At 42.4% G+C, this 15640-nt stretch overlaps 1 protein-coding gene across 8 annotated transcripts in view; it reads right to left on the bottom strand.

Moving 5' to 3' along the window:
• LOC124777589 (cell division cycle protein 20 homolog) overlaps positions 1-15640 on the bottom strand; it is a 93161-nt gene that overhangs the window by 31747 nt on the left and 45774 nt on the right. The gene's annotated exons all lie outside the window — the stretch shown is intronic.

The following is a 15640-nucleotide window of genomic DNA, read 5'->3' as shown; positions in this document are numbered from 1 at the left end:
TACTCTGAAGTTATGATAAACAACTCTGTGTAGATTTGTCTACAATATGGTGAGGGAGCACCATATATTATTCTTACGGTAATGCTACACTCTGGTGCAGTGAAGACTATTATTTGTTGTGTCCACGTTGGCAAAGTTTAGGAACCATGGCTATGTGGAAAAATAATTTGCATTTTCTGCTCCCAGTGACATTTATTTACTTTATGTTTAACTTAACACATTGCAACAGGTTTCAAGCAAAGTTTGCTCATCAGGCATTTACACATACAGATGTTAGTTAATGATAAAATGTCTTAGTCTAAATTAACCTACAACAGGTTTTGTTCACTATTCTGCTTTTGGAGTGGTTACTGGGGCATTTGTGGCTGGGGATGAGAGGGAGGGGGGGGGGGGGGGGGGGTAGTGGATAACCAGAAATCCAAACCCAGTGTTGTCTGCTGCTGGCATAGAGCTGTGCCTCTTAGAAGCAATTGATACTACAGCCTGTGTGGGATGCAGATAGTTTTTCGTCAGTTATTATGGTGTGATAATCTTGTGATACACTTTTTTATATGTCAGTTGTTCACACACTATTCTGATGTCCCAGAGCTTCATCTGCTTCACTGTTACACTGGCACTCAGCTGCTGTTCAACATGACACTACTGCACTGCTTAATCCAACACTGTTTTTACATACTTTCACTGCATAAACATTTCTCAATATAAGTAAACAATACATCTTAAATATAATACAGCAGTCTTGCAGCCTGTGGATAAATACTGACTATCATTTCTTTCCAGCAATATTAATTTGTTAGAACTTCAAGTTTAACACATATATTTCGGAACGACACAACAACACATATAAGTCACAGAGTAAGTTGACAAGTAAGACATGCGAACACGTTAGCATTCGAATGAGCCCTGAGTCCCAGTCTAGTGGCCGCTGCTCGGCTGGCCGCTTAGGTGGCGCAGCTGCTGCATGGCTGGCAGACAGCGCCGCACGTAGAGGACGCGCGTAATTGCGCGGCGGCACTTTGAATGATCGGCGAGTCACAACACTTTTCCCCCCTTTGAAATTGTTGCACTGGTCTTGATGGAGGTGTCCTGGAGATGGCTAACGTCCATAGGCGTTGTTTGACTCGCCGTAAAGTCTCGAGGAGGAGGCTTCCCGTACGGACGGAAGTGCCCCCGATGATAACGGGTCGAGATGACAGGAGACGTAGGGGACGAATCTGCTGGGGCCCCATGCACCAATCTGCCCGTTGCGGCAAGTCCAGTTGATATGACAGGAGACATGGGCGATGTGTCGGCGTCCGTTGGAGGAGGAGGCGAGTAGATTTGCTCTGACAGAGGATGGTCCTCTGGTTCCTGCATGGGCACGTCTCCTGGTGGCGTCTGTTCTGGTGCTGGCATCGCGATGACGGTGAGAGGGCTGCGTTGTGAGTATTGAGAGATGCCAAGATCCCGAGCGTCAGGTAGAGCCAAAGGTGGTGTGGCGGCATTCGGAACAGGCGTTGCTGGCACCCGAGGCCGAAGCTGGTCCGAATGACGCACTGCAACACCCGTGTCCGTCTGGATTTCATACAGGCGTCTGCCACGGTGTCTTAAGATGCGGCCCAGGCTCCATTTTGGCCACCTGCCATATCCCCGTACCCAGACGAGGTCGTTGGCGGTGAACCGGCCAAGTGAAGGCACCTGCGGCCGTGAGGTGGGAGGCCGCAGAAGATGAAGTAGAGTGCGGGGCTATCGGCCATGTAAGAGCTCAGCCGGGCTGTGGTCGCCCATGGGGATGAAACGGTAAGACGCCAGAAACTGGAGAAGCGCATCATCAGCAGCAGAAGAAGTCAGAAGTTTCCGCATCTGAGCCTTAAATGTGCGGACCAGTCGTTCAGCCTCACCGTTGGATTGTGGATGGAACGGCGGGCCGTGACATGCGTAACGCTGTGACGAGCACAAAAATCCACAAAGCCGGAAGAGGCAAATTGCAGACCATTATCAGTAACAAGAGTAGAGGGGAGGCCTTCCAAAGAAAAAACGCGGGCGAGAGCACTGGTGGTTGCCGCGGTGGTAGGTGACGTGCAACGGACAATGAAAGGAAAGTTAGAGTAGGCGTCAATTACGAGGAGCCAATAAGTACCTAAAAAGGGTCCCGCAAAGTCAGCATGAATGCGCTCCCAGGGCTTCTCAGGAGAAGGCCACGGTGACAAAGATGACTTCGGGGCAGCAGCCTGTGACGCACAAGGGCCGCAGGCAGCGACCATGTGTGCTATTTCAGAGTCGATGCCAGGCCAGTACACATGACGGCGCGCCAGAGATTTTGTGCGAGACACACCCCAGTGCCCTTGGTGAAGGAGGCGCAAGACCAAAGCACGCAAAGACGCAGGTACCACAACACGCAGCGAAGCATTGTCAGTGGAGAGGAGGATAACACCATCCCTAGCCGTGAGGCGGTAGTGCAAAGTGCAGTAGTTCCGCAACGGATCAGAAGTCTTAGCGGACAGGCGATCTGGCCAACCCTTCTGAATACAGCGTAAAACCCGGGAGAGGGTAGGGTCAGAACCCATAGCAGCCGCCAGCCTGTCCCCAGTGATGGGGGGAACCCGTCCACAACCCGCTGCTCGGCAACATCCAGGTGGAAACACAAAAGTTCGTCCCTATCGAATGCCTGATCAGGACCCATGGGAAGGCAAGACAGAGCATCAGCATTCGCATGTTGAGCCGTTGGCCAGAAATGAATCTCATAATTGAAACGGGACAAGTAAAGAGCCCAACGCTGGAGGCGGTGTGCAGCCTTGTCGGGAAGTGACGTTGATGGATGAAACAAGGAAACAAGTAGTTTGTGATCCATAACAAGATGAAATTTTGAGCCATAGAGAAAAACACCAAACTTATGAAGAGCATAAATGATGGCCAAAGCTTCTTTCTCAATTTGAAAATACTTTTGTTGGGCATCCGTGAGCGTTTTGGAGGCATAAGCAATGGGTTGTTCCGAACCGTCAGAAAAACGGTGCGCAAGGACTGCACCGACCCCGTATTGAGAGGCGTCTGTGGCAAGAACAGAATGTTGGCCAGGTCGATAAGTAGCCAGGCACGGGGCCTGTTTCAGCATAGTCTTCAACTTCTGGAAAGGCGCTTCACATGACGCGGACCAGTGAAAAGGCACGTTTTTATGCAACAGGCGATGCAGCGGCTGAGCCACCGTAGCCGCAGACGGTAAAAACTTGTGATAGTATGCTATTTTCCCCAAGAAGGCCTGCAGTTCCTTAACAGATGTAGGGCGAGGAAGGGCATCGATCGCAGCGACAGTTTGTTGAAGCGGACGAGTACCATCCCGAGAGAGTTGAAACCCCAAGTACGTGATAGATTCATGAAAAAATTGTGATTTCTGAAGATTGCACTTAAGACCAGCAGTCTGTAAGACATGAAAAAGTGCGCGGAGATTTTGAAGATGATCTTCAGTGGTGGAGCCAGTGACAACAATGTCGTCCATGTAATTGATACACCCAGGGACAGGGAGCAATAATTGTTCCAAGAATCGCTGAAAGAGAGCATGGGCGCTAGCAACCCCGAATGGCAAGCGTTGGTATTGATAGAGACCGAAAGGCGTGTTAAGGACCAGAAACTGCCGGGAAGCAGCGTCGAGAGGAAGTTGATAAGCTTCTGACAGGTCAATTTTAGGAAAATACTGGCCTCCAGCAAGTTTAGTGAACAGTTCTTCAGGACGGGGCATAGGGTAAGTGTCGATGAGGCATTGAGCATTTACAGTGGCTTTGAAATCGCCACAGAGACGAATATCACCATTTGGCTTAGCAACTACAACGACAGGAGAGGACCACTCACTGGAAGTGACAGGAAGCAATACCCCTGAAGCAGTGAGACGATCCAACTCCTGTTTTACCCGATCATGAAGGGCCACAGGAATGAGCCGAGCCCGAAAAAACTTAGGCCGAGCAGTGGGTTTGAGCATGATATGAGCTTCAAAGTCGTTTGCACGGCCTATCCCAGGAGAAAAAAAGGGACGAAAATGTCGTCGACAAGGAATCCAGTTGAGCATAAGGAATAGCATCAGAGACAATATTGACAGAGTCATCTATGGAGAACCCAAAAACGCGAAAGGCATCGAAACCAAAAAGATTTTCTGTGTTGCTCTGGTCGACCACAAATATGGGAACAGTGCGAACGACGGATTTGTAAGATACCTCAGCATTAAACTGTCCCAAGAGAGAAATCTTCTGTTTATTTTACGTCTGTAATTGCTGAGTGACAGGGGACAGGAGTGGAGAACCCAGCTGAAGATACGTCTGAGAATTAATTATAGTGGCAGCAGAACCGGTATCCACTTGCATGCGAACATCTCGACCAAGGATTTGGACAGTGAGGAATAACTTCCCTGAAAGGTAAGAAGTGCAATTGACAGACAACACAGAATCAGCGTCATGTTCATGAACGTCATGTATGAGGTCGGATTTGCAAATGGAAGACACATGACATATCTTTTTGCAGTTGTGACACACAGCCCGACGTTGGGGACAATCCTCGTGTGAATGTTTCGTAAAACACTGCAGACATGAAGAAAGTTGCCGGGGGTTTTGCTGCAGTTTCTTAGCGGGTTGTTTACGGCTAGGCCAAGGCTGCGCATGGGAGTGCACTGCGGCCACGTCGGCCGGCGGGGACGCGCCGCACGCGTCGTCAACAGCGCACAGAGGTTGTATTTCCCCAACATCACCCCACGCCTCTATTTGCGCCCCAGCGGTGCGAGAAATTTCAAAAGACTGCGCAATGGAGAGAACTTCATCTAGAGCCGGATTCGCCAACTGAAGGGCAGGTTGCCGAATTTCTTTGTCGGGCACCGACCGGATAATAGCATCCCGTACCATGGAATCGGCATAGGATTCTTTGTGAACGTCAGTAACAAATTGACACTTTCGACTGAGGCCGTGAAGTTCAGCAGCCCAAGCGCGACAGGATTGATTTGATTGTTTTTGACAACGATAAAAGGCAACACGAGAGGCAGACAGAAGTGAGCAGATTTCAGCAAAGGACAAAGACGCAGGATCCTTCAAAGGAGCCAATTGCGACAACAACCGATACATTTGAGGTGAAATCCAGGAAAGGAACAGAGACTTACATGGTTGTTCGTCCGTGACATGAAATGCCAAGAAGTGCTGTCGAAGACGTTTCTCATAATCAGACCAGTCTTCTGCCGTCTCGTCGTAAGGAGGAAAAGGAGGTATAGCCAACGACGAGAAACGCCCTGCATTTGACGCGGTGACGAAATCGCGAATCGCCGCTGTTAGAAGCATTTGCTGTTCAAGGAGATTTTGCAATAGTTGCTCGACAGTAGCCATGGAACCCTGTGAGTCAACGGTGAAAAGGAAAAATCCCATCCTCGTCGCCAATTGTTAGAACTTCAAGTTTAACACGTATATTTCGGAACGACACAACAACACACAAGTCACAGAGTACGTTGACAAGTAAGACATGCGAACACGTTAGCACTCGAATGAGCCCTGAGTCCTAGTCTAGCGGCCGCTGCTCGGCTGGCCGCTTAGGTGGCGCAGCTGCTGCATGGCTGGCAGACAGCGCCGCACGTAGAGGACGCGCGTAATTGCGCGGCGGCACTTTGAATGATCGGCGAGTCACAACATAATTATACTGTCAGTCTGATAGTAATTTGTTTCACACTAGCAGATATTAACTCCACTGTATTAGTACTGGTTTAAGACTAAGAAATTTGTGGCCTTTGAGGTATCATTAGTAATATCAATTTTTTGTATTACAAATGAAAATGTCCATATCTTCCACAATATCCATCATTTAACTTTTTTCAGTTTTGTGCAAAATTTCAATGTTATCTTCGATTTTCAAAGGATTGCATGTGTCAATGCGTGTTGCTACTGTTCATTTGTTACAGCTGTATAGTCTGTAGCAGTCTATACGTTTCTTAAATCAAGTTCTGAAATTTCTGGCTGTCTTGACTGTATATTATTTGTCACATTCATTGCAGTTAATTTTGCTAATGCCAGATGCTATATCAGTGGTTTTATACATGAGTAACCCTCCTACTTATGTGGTTGGTGGTGATAAAGCTTTTTTTTTACATGTGTGTTTTTTAATAACATAGCTAATTTGCTAGACATTATATGAAGATATGGCATTTTAACATATTTAATAGCTGAGGTGCTGCGACTAGTTTGTTGGTGGTGTTCAGCTTCTTTTTTCTTAATTCGCTGTGACATTGTATAATGGCTGAAGAATCATATCCTTTGTTTAATGTATTGGCATAATCCGTGTATCACTTCAGGCAGGGGGGGGGGGGGGGTTACCTTCATAGTCTCTGCAGTTATTGAATTTAGCACATGTTAAAACTAAAGAGTAAGTAAGAAATACGTATTTTTTGTTTTCTCCAAAAAAATTCCTGCACTGAGATTCAGGCCTCCAAAGATGGCACTGCGAACACCATTTTGAAGATGCTAATTTTGGAACTTTTTTAAAAAATGTATCTCTGTAATAGTTCTAGATATTTTGTTAGAGTTTTTTTTTTTTATTTGAAAGATAATTACTTTATGATTACAATGGTATCTTCTGTTTGGACATATCTGTCAAAGTTATTTTACTGTCACCTTTTGAATTTTTTTATAATTTACAATTTTTTTTTTCAAAGATGCCAATCCAGAAAAGTTGATTTTTTTCTGTTAATAGTACCATGTAGTACTACATTCTCTGTAAAGTAGAGCTTCCACTTTTAAGTTGGACAGGTTTTATTTAAAAAAATAATTTTTGTTAACTTTCAAGGGTAATGTATGCCTTCACTGAATGTTTCTTACTATGTTCTTTGTTACAATGTTTATTTCTACTGCCTTTGTTGCAGTTATTTCTTATCACTTTCTTTGTTGCAGCTATTTCTCACATTTTGTTGTAGTTTCTTGTCAGTTTCTTTGTCGTGGTTGTTCACTGCAGGTTTCTGTATTTTCGTTGTTCAGTGCTAATTTGTTTACTGAAGAGGCTTCTAAGAAATCCGAGACCATCCAGTGAGTTCCGTTTTTTTGTGAGGAATTTGACAGTTGGCACAGTTGCAGTGTGTTTTGTGAAAAGGACTGTTTGAAACATCTTCTGACAGGGGCCACAGGAGAGTGAAGTAAAAAAAGAGTGGTGTATAAGACATTTAAAAAACTTTGTTCAGGTCAGGAATAAGTGTTCTCATTTGAAGCCTCTGTTTCAAAGATAATATGTTTCCAGTGACGACTTTGTGTGTTCTAAATGTTTTGACCTAACAACAACAACAGCGTGAAGCCTCCCATGGTGCAGATGATTCAGATTTTGCATCAATAGAGGAAGAATTAAATTCCCTTAATCAGTCAACTACAGAGCTGTGTTTTAGTCCCATAAAGAAACCATGGTCAGTGAAGCCGAGTCATAAGCTCTACGCATCAAGAAAGTGCAGAGAAATTACTGAAGCTGTGGATGAATACACTACAGCAAAACTGACCACACTCTTCGAAGTAAGAATTCCATCTTCAGAGGAAAATGAACCAAAGCACTTTTGCACCCCTTGCCAAGAATTTTTCACAAATATCAATTCAGCTGTTGAATATTGTGCATCCTACAGTGAAAAGGTGCAAGTTTTAACTATTATTCCACAGACATTTTCAAAGAAAACAACTTTGAACCACGTTCCATCAGTATCAAAAGACATGGTAGACAAATCAAGAAATGTGAGGTCTGTAAAATGAGTCTTTGGAAGACCAGATCCCTATTATCGTCATCCTGTAGAAGCAGCTCAAGTTCAAATAGTGCAGTCATTTTACCTGCAAGATAAATGGGACTGTTCTCAACAGAGTGCCAACGAAAAAGACACTATAACTGCAACAGTTGAAGGTCAAAAAGTTGAGAAAGTGAAGAGGTACATAACTCACAGTATTAAAGAAACTTTTGCAATTTATAAGAGCAACTATACAACTTCACATATTGGAAGATCAAAATTTTATGCATTACAACCTAAGTGGGTAGTTCCACACCCACCTAGAAATGTCTGTTTATGTGTGTACTGCGCGAATTTTGAACTTTGTGTGGTAACTTTGAAGAATTTATTGGAGCACGTGACATATGACACCTTGGTTGGGCGTGTGAAGTCATTAGTAGTCTGTGACAAAGTGAGAGACTTGTTTGTTTCAAGAAGGTGGTGATTGCCCTGGAAATGGAGGACTGTCTTTACAGATGCTTGGCCTGAAAGATGTAGCAGATAACTCTGCAAACTCTGCAGAAATTACATATGCAATATGGGAGGAAAATAAACTAATTAAGAAAACTGTTGCCTTTGACAATTTCATTGATGAACTTGGTAAATGGTCAGTGAAAGAGTAACACAGCAGCATCTGAAGAATTGCAACAACAACACACTGCAGAAATGAAAGGGTGTGTACAGGCTGAAGAACTGTGTTTACTGCTTTACTGTGATTTTGCTGAGAAGTGGTCTGTAATTCTCCCACAAGAAGTACAAGGGTATCATTGGAGTAATGAACAGGTTTCAATTTTTACAGGAGTGACATAATTTCAAAACAAGACCATAAGTGTTGCAGTTAAAAGTTATGACACAGAGCATGACTCAGCACATGCTTTGCTAGCGACGTGCAAAATTCTTCAACTGCAAACAGGGGCCGAGAAGACCATTATTTCTGATGGTACTCCTAGTCATTTTAAAAATCATTACCAGCCGTTTGAATTAAGTTGCTTGTGCCAACTGACTGTGTATACAGTGCTATTTGTCATGGGAAGGGGTCTTGTGATGGTATAGGAGGCCTGCTGAAGCACTATGCTATAAAACAATCTTTCCAGTCCAAATACAGCTGCAATTCAGAATGCTAAGGATTTTACGAAAGTTGTGAAACCTTACACATCCACACCCCTCATTCTTTTGTCCAAAGAGGAAATCGAAGAATTCAAAGAACAGAATACAGAAGAATGGTCCATACAAACTACTCCTGTGAAAGGAATTCAGAAGACAAATTTTTGGACCCAAAGTGATGGGCAAACTCACACTGCACGCACTTTAAAGAGCACGAAAGAAGAAATTTTGTTTGTTCGGCCAACACCTCAGAAACAGCAAGATAATATTCAGATTCACAACCTGAGACGGGGGATGTTACTGGTGCGTGTGTATGGCTGTGACTGGTGGATTGCAGAGATTATGGACACTAGTTACGAGTTAAACGAAATTGTAGTGAACTTTATGCTACCACATGGACCAGCTGCTGGATATAGGTTTCCAGTTGAAGGACAGCAGCAATGCCATCAGTGCTCACTTCCTGTTCACAATATTTTGAAGATTGTACGTGCTCCAGTTCCTATTGGTTCAGCAGGAAGGCATCACTCTATATCAAAGGAAGATACTGAAGCAGTGGAACACATTTTTAGTTAATTGACTGGCTAATTTCAGTACAAAACAGAGCACATAGAAGTTGTATAAATTGAAACCTTTAAAAGTTTTTGGACCTTTCACATACATTTTGGAACTATTTAAAATGCTTGAAACCCAAGTTTCTTCCTTATCATTCAAAACTAAAATTATGTTAAATAAGGCTAGGTTTTGATTTTTATGAGCCTGTTATGTGACAATGTGCTCAGGTTTTATGTATGGCAAAAATTTCAGTTGTTTGTAAAACCTGTTCAACCTAAAAGTGGAAGCTCCCCTTTTTAGGGAATGTAGAACTATATGGTACTGATAAAAAAAATAAAATAAAAAATAAAAAAATTGTGGGTTGGCATATTAGAGTTTTTTTTCGCATAAATTACAAAAATGTTCAGAACACTATAGTAAAAGAACTTTGACAGGTAAGTCTAAATGGAGGATTTTTTGTAATCATAAAACAATTATCATTATAAAAAAAAACACCAATCTATCTAGAACTGTTGCAGAGATACAACATTTTATGTTTTTTCCAAAATTCACATCTTCAAAATTTTCATATCCGGAAAAGGTACGGTGGTGGTCTCTTCATATTCAGGAGTGAATTGAATATCTCTATGCAGACTACTGAATTTTTTAAAAAGGGTTGTTACTTCATAATCCGTTCCATGGAATAGAATGAGGTTCTCATCCAAAACCTCTTATAGAATTGAACTTTGCTTGTGGTACTGATTTTCAGTTTCAATATTTTGTCCTCTATATGGATGATGAATATTTCAGCTAGTAGGCCACTACGAGAGCTTCCCATAGCATGCCCTAAGGTGTTGCTTATAAATTTTATTGTTGAAATAAATAATTCTATTAGAGTACTAAATTAAATATATCTATAAACTTTATTATTTCCAGTTTGCTCACAGACTTCTCTCATTGGGTTCTTTCTTATTACCACAACTGTTTCACCTACAAGTATATTGCTATGTAAGTTTACATTTGGTATGATAGTCACTCACTAATACAATGATACAGATAAAAAAACTGAACAAACAGCAACAAACTACTTTCAACTCACAGCAACCCCACAGTGAAACATTTAAAAATGCTGTATCTTCATATAATATCTAACAAATTAACTCTGTTATTCGAAAACATGGATGTAAAAAAACAAAAAAGCTTTAGCACCATCAACAACCTAAGGAGGTGGCTTATTCACAAAATGAAACCACCCGATACAGAATTTTGTGTATCCAGTATTTACAAAATCAGTTTCAGCCAATACAACAAATATTATATGGGTCAAAACTATTTACAAATACACAGACTGCTACACTCGAGAGAAATATAATTAGCCAGTAACAACACAAAATTACACAGACCATGATTTGAAAATCTAAGACTACCTTGAAATTTTGCAAAACCAAAAAAAGTAAAATAATGGACATAATGGAGGACATGGAAATTTTCCATTCAAAGGTGATATTCTTAATAAGATAACTGAATTCCAACAAAATTCTTAAACAGCCTTAAACCAATAGTGTGTAATAGATTTCAGATGTGTTCTGTGTAACAAACGACCACCATATTGCATCACAAACATATCGGTAAAGAAACAATTTTATGAGAAAGATAGTTGCTACTCACCATGTAACAGAGATCTTCTCAGTGGGGGCGCAGTAACCAGCCACAATGGGGCATCCTGGGTTGTGGTGTTTATGGACTTTAGGAAGCCTCTAAAGGTAGGAGTAGGAGAGGTCTTTAACAAGTCCTGCGCGACTGAATTTGGGAGTGGGGGTAAAAGGTGAGGCCTTTGGAAAAGGCTAGTATTTCTGCAGGGCTAAGGCTTTTTGAGGAAAGATTCATGACCGTTTCGGCCCTGTCTAGGCTCTGGATTCTGTGTGGTGGTAGGAGGAAGTTTTGGAGGCTAGGCTAAATGTAGTATGTCTGCAAGACAGGGTTTGTCAGCTATGAGGGGACATGTGGGAGGTTTAGAGGTTGTTTTAGAGCTGGTGGATAATGATAGTCCAAGGTGGGAGTAGGATGTGAGTAGAGTGGAGAGTTTTTTTGAGGTGGCGTGCATGTTGCTCTGTTCCTGTAGGGTAAGAGTTTCAATGTGTGTTACGGGATTACATAGCAGGATAATTTTATGAATGGAGAGAAAGTATTGAAAGGAGGTTTGGGCTTGATTGATATGGTTATGCAGGACTATGTTGGTGAGGGCTAAGGATTGGCAAAATCTGAACAGATGGAGGTCTGTGTGGAAGGAAGGATGGCAGCCAGAAGATGGGTAATTTGATGGTAAGGCCATCTGGGCGGATTCCAGGAGCCAAGCAACAACACAGGAACAGTACGTAGGATTGGGTTCTTATTATGGATAAGAAACTTTTCTGTACTGATGCAAATAGAAGGAGCAAGGATCCATGGTGGTGGCAAAAACGAGAAAAAAATATGCAAACAACAGAATTACGACTGAAAATTTTGCAAAAAACACCCAAATATATAAGAAAAATCACAAAGTTGAAACAGATGAAATAAGGGGAAGCAATATGAAATCTGAGGGAGTACATAAATACTGAAAAACAAAAATCAAATTAAATTGGCATGAAGCCACAAAGAGATCTTTTTACTGTGGGTAGCAGGTCTGTGGGTGAATAAGTGTGAAGAAAGGGGATGGCAGATGTGACCTGATTAAGTGAAATTAATAGGTGTAAACTGGAACAGAGATAAGGATTGGGGGTTAGAGAGGGGTTTGTAGGGTGAGATACAAGATCGAGTGGCACTGGAAACACGCGAAAATACAGGAGAGTGACGCGGGTAGAGTAATCGATTTGAATGTGTTGGATTAATGATACCGGTGTGAATAATGTGGGACATAAGATGCAGCATCAACAATCAGTGTGGTCATGTAGCCATGTTTTGTGCGCAGCCGAGACAGCTGATACAGTGTGGCTCATAAGTAGAGTGTACAGTGTGGTTGGTAAGATGACAAGAGAAATACAGGAAAGAAGGATGGTCATCAAGCATAGTAAGACATTAAAAAATACTAACAAAGGGAAACAGCGCTGGGTGAGGACGGAAGAAAAGCATCAGGCAAAATCAAAAAATGGAAAGTCGAGGATGGACTGACAATATTATGAAAAGAATAGTTGCTACTCACCATGTAGTGTAGATGCTGAATCACAGACAGGCACAACAGAAAGACTGTTACACAACACACACACACACACACACACACACACACACACACACACACACACACACACACCACAGTCTCTGGTAGCTGAAGCCAGACTATGAACAGCAGCCATGATGAAAGAGGCAACCAGGTGGGGGTAAGAAAGAGGCAGGGGCAGGTTGGGGGAGGGATAGCAGAGTAAGGGTGGAAGACGGTAAAGTGGTGCTGTGGGAGTGTGCAGGGACAAGGTGGAGAGAGGGCAGGGCAGCTAGGTGCAGTCGGGAGGTTAAACGGAGGGCAGGGGATAGCGGAAAAGGAAAGAAGTAAAAAGACTGGGTGTGTTAGTGGCATAGAGGGCTGTGTAGTGCTGGAATGGGAATAGGGAAGAGGCTGAACGGATAGGACAAGGACTAACAAAGGTTGAGGTCAGGAGGGTGATTGGAAGCAGGGAGAGTTCCCATCTGCACAATTCAAGAAAGCTGGTGTTGGTGGTAAGGATCCAGATGGCACAGGCAGTGAAGCAGTCATTTGAAACTTAACCCATTAAGACCCACTTAACACTTACAGTACGGTGCCCGTATGCCATACGTGAGAGGCCGCCCTGACGTTGGCGACGGCGCCCGAATACCGTACGGGTGAGCCTTTTTATAGCGCGTTTAGCGGGTCTACGAAGCAGTTTCGTCAACTAATGTGGAGGTAGTTCATTCTTCTTCCGCAAGAGGCCAGCATTTATCGGCTATCTCATCGTGGGAGCGGTTGTGAGTACTGCAAAGACGAAATTATCTGCAGTTCATTCACAGTTGTTTACAATCGTGAAAATGGCGCGCATCGAGCTGACGGAGGCCGAGATCTTAGATATTCTTTATGGTCATGCAGGATCTGAAATTGACAATTCTGACAAAGAGTATTCGTACGCTCCAGGCGAAAGTACAAGTGATGATTCAGGTATGAATGTGTCTCAATTGTTTATAAAGTGAAGAGTTCATTACCGCATTTTGTATTGTGAGTAGTGTTCGTTACTTCACTTGAATTTAGTACCTCCTAGTACCAATCTTAGCATTATTTTTTTTCTATGCAGACAGTGGTACAGACCATTAGTCACCATCTGTGGTACCTGGCCGTGTGTGCACCTCACTGAGCTCAAAGAGCAAGACTGGTCGAAACTAGATGATCAGCCAGCACTGCCGGATTTCCAGGAAGTAGTCGGCGTAGCATCGCATTTTTCAGATGCCACTGAGGAGCTTCAATATTTTAGTTATTTCTTTGATGATGACATTATTTGGCTCATCAAAAGTGAAATGAATCGGTACGCTGGTAACATCATTACAGCAATGAAATGCAAAGGTAGCCTGAAAATAAACTATTTGGAATAAGTGGTCTGCAGTAAAATTGCAAGAGATTTACTGGTTTTTCAGTGTTATTTTGCATGTGTGTGTCGTCAAATTGCCGAAAATCAGTGATTATTGGTCAACAGACCCATTTTTGCAGACTGGATTTGCTAGTAAATTGTTGAGTCACGATCGATTTTGCGCTATATTGTCGATGTTACCCTTGAATGACAGTGCTACGTTCATTAGCAGAGGCAAAGAAATTCATTACCCACTTCACAAAGTGAGACCTGTTTTCGATTTCTTTGTGAATAAAAGCAAAAGTAGTTTTCATACATTCATCACTCTGACAATAGATGAGGCAATGTGTCCCTTTCTTGGTAGAACAGGCTTCAGAGTATACATGAAAAACAAACCCAATAAATATGGGATAAAATTGTATGCTCTCTGCGATTCATCAACTGGTTATATGCTGAACCATGATGTATATACAGGTTCTGCAGTGAATGTTGACAATAGTATCCAGGGCCTTGTAAAAAGGTTGTGTTCACAGTACTTTGGCAAAGGACATTGCATTTGTATGGATAGGTACTACACCAGTCCATCTCTTTTGAACACGTTGTGGGAAAATAAAACTCTTGGAGTGGAAACTGTAATGAAAAACAGGAAAGGTTGTCAGGTAGTTTTTCAAAGGAAACACCATCTCTTGGCAGTGAAGTGGAAGTCAAAACGAGATGTTTTTTGTCTTTCCACAAAGCATAAGTCTACCAGCACTAGTACCCAAGTGAGGGCCAAAGGTGGAATAGCAGAAATTCCAAAGCCAGACATTATTGATTACAATAAGAATAAAGCTGGGGTTGACAGAGCAGCAGTTCTCCAGCTATTATCCGTTTGCCCGAAAAACTTTGAAGTGGTGGAAAAAGCTGTTTTTCCATTTGTTTGTATAAAGAGAAGACTAGGAAGAATGTACCCCTAGTAGACTTTATTCACAAAGTGGGGAAAAAATTGGCTGAGAAGGGCGGAAATATTTTTCAGCGACAAGCCGCTTCATCCTCACAAACTGAGAGGACATTTGCAAGGCAATTTCAAGAGAAGGTCCCACCCACTGCAAACAAGGTGAATACTACTAGGTATTGCAAAGTATGTTCAGACAGGGGGAAGAAAGAGACCGGTAAGCGCATCCGGAAGTAAAGTAGATGGTGGTGCAAGGACTGCGGCGTTGGCCTTTGCCTCCCACAGTGTTTCCAGGATTTTCACACAAACGCTAACTACATCTGAACTATTAAAATACTCTAGTTAACAGGTACCTGCAGTTATACATTCTGGTGATTTTTTTTTAAATTTAGATGCGGTATAATGGCATTACTCAAGAGAGATCATGTAAAACTTTTTTTTCCACGACATTTTTGTGTTTTCTCTTTTTAATTATAACAATGATTTGTATTTTATATTGTAAAATAAACTCACATTCATGTAAAGCTCTTACTTTTTCTTTTTAAATAATGCAAGAACCATATTCCTATCATTTTTCTGTTCTTTGCAATCCAATTTCAAACATCCATTAAATAAGCCAGTTCACAGCCAAGTGTCTGGTGTAAGGAAAGCAGTGTTGAAAGTGTTAACAAATACATTCTTCAAATTAATTCAGGATCACTCATGTAAATAAAAAAGGTCGTAATATGTAATATATGCCTGAATAAATTTATACCAACAAAAATAATTACTACATTATATTTACCTTAAAGTGTAGAAGCT

This window comes from Schistocerca piceifrons, chromosome 2, assembly GCF_021461385.2.
Source record: "Schistocerca piceifrons isolate TAMUIC-IGC-003096 chromosome 2, iqSchPice1.1, whole genome shotgun sequence".
Classification (NCBI taxonomy): Eukaryota; Metazoa; Arthropoda; class Insecta; order Orthoptera; family Acrididae; genus Schistocerca; species Schistocerca piceifrons.
The sequence above is the reverse complement of the archived record's forward strand: the minus strand, read 5'-3'. Positions and strand labels throughout refer to the sequence as shown.